We start from the raw sequence: 1,807 nt of genomic DNA, 5'->3' as shown, positions 1-1,807 counted from the left end.
ATTCCTTCAAATTTCATTGTGTTGCCCAGTACACACCTTAGCTCTTGGATGGCTGATACTCTTATAGAATAGATGGAAAGCAAAGTTCTCAGATATTTGTTGCATACTATTTCTTCTGCTAACTGTCCTCCTAGGCTTCTTATGGCACTAACTATTTCTTTCATCCTTGCACCATATTGAGTAGCATTCTCTCCTTCTTCCATTTTCATATCATCAAATTTTCCTCTTAGCCTTTCTCTTTTGGCTCTCTTGACATTCTCATCTCCTCCATGGATTCTTGATAATTTAGTCCACATCTGATATGATGTATCACATCCTTTGATGTCATCATACTCGGCATAGCTTAGTGCTGAAGCAATATCTAACATTGCTTGATTGTGCTCCTTTTTCTTGCTCATATCATTTGCAGTGAGGGGTCCTACAGGGTTTGCATGATCAACTGTGATTGAGGTCTATGCATAGTCGCCTATTGATCCGAGGTGTAGCTTCATCAGACTTTGCCATGCAACAAAGTTGTCTTTGTTTAACTTGGGAACTTCTCTCTTGGACATCTTGATCTTCCTGTTGGTAGTACCTTGAAACAAATCAGCAGTGAGCTCTGATACCAATTGTTATAATTATTTAGAATAACTAAGAGGGGGGGTGAATCAGTTATCCAAGTTCCAATGATGTCCATTAAAACTTTTTCTACAAATCCTTAATTGTACACAACTGAAATTATCATGCATGCAATTAAACATTAAACAACCATGAAAAGTAAACATGCATCACACCATAACACTAAGGATTTGATAACCCATAAACCCTCCAAGAATAAGAAGGTAAAACTCGAGTGAGGATGATACCCACAAAATAACTGTGCAATTGATTTCAACCACTTCTAATGGTCTGCCCTGTTAAAGGCTACAACACATTGTTAAATGTGACCTTGTTAAAGGATTTAAGAACATTCAACTTGGAATTTCACCCTGTTAAAGGATTTACATAGAGCTGTTAGGCTCACCCAAGTCCATGGGATTTTTTAGTCACCTTCTCAAAAGAATCTTTCATCCCTCTCTAAGGATCTCCTATCCTCCTCCTGGGGATCTCTTATCCTCCTCCTAAGGACCTCTTTGTCCTTTTCTTGGGGATCTCTTTGTCCTTTTCCTAAGGTTTATTTACCTAGTTTTTAAGCTAACCTAGCAATGTAGGATTTCAATATCTAATACAATGGTAAGAAAGTATTAGAAAGGTTTTTCCCTAATACATATTTGCAACCTTAAATGTGCAGATTTCAGATGACTCTTCAATTCCTTTCTTTGATTGGCTTTTCTTCCTTGCAACGTTGGCAGCTTGTTCACCCTTCAAGATCTGTCTCCTTGAGTTCTTCCACTCGTTATGCCAATGCAATCTTTGGTCACTTAATCAATTCAGAGTCTTGATGCTTTGTTCTTACTCCTCTTTTTCTTTTTCACATAATCACACTTATGAACAATTCCCTCTCTTGCACACACTTTTGATCTCTAACCTGTAACTCCTTATAAAGAAGTTATGTTCTTCATTTCCCACTCAAATATCCCTCTCTAACTTTAGGTTTTCAATGGATTAGGTAGGATACAATGTATCTATCCCATATACTATTTCTATCTAGAAACTTTATGATAAATCCATTAGCATTCACCAAAAACATTTTACATAGTGTTCTATTCCACCAGTTCATCATTCTTATCTTTTATCTAGTTCACAAAATTCTAGATAATTACCATGTTGGCTTAGATCTGACGAACCTTCATCTTTTCAAAATAATGCAACAACTCGACATCATTGA

This window comes from Cupressus sempervirens, chromosome 7 (assembly GCF_028749045.1).
Source record: "Cupressus sempervirens isolate cs-2001-9-10 chromosome 7, ASM2874904v1, whole genome shotgun sequence".
Classification (NCBI taxonomy): Eukaryota; Viridiplantae; Streptophyta; class Pinopsida; order Cupressales; family Cupressaceae; genus Cupressus; species Cupressus sempervirens.
Note: the sequence above shows the minus strand (reverse complement) of the source record.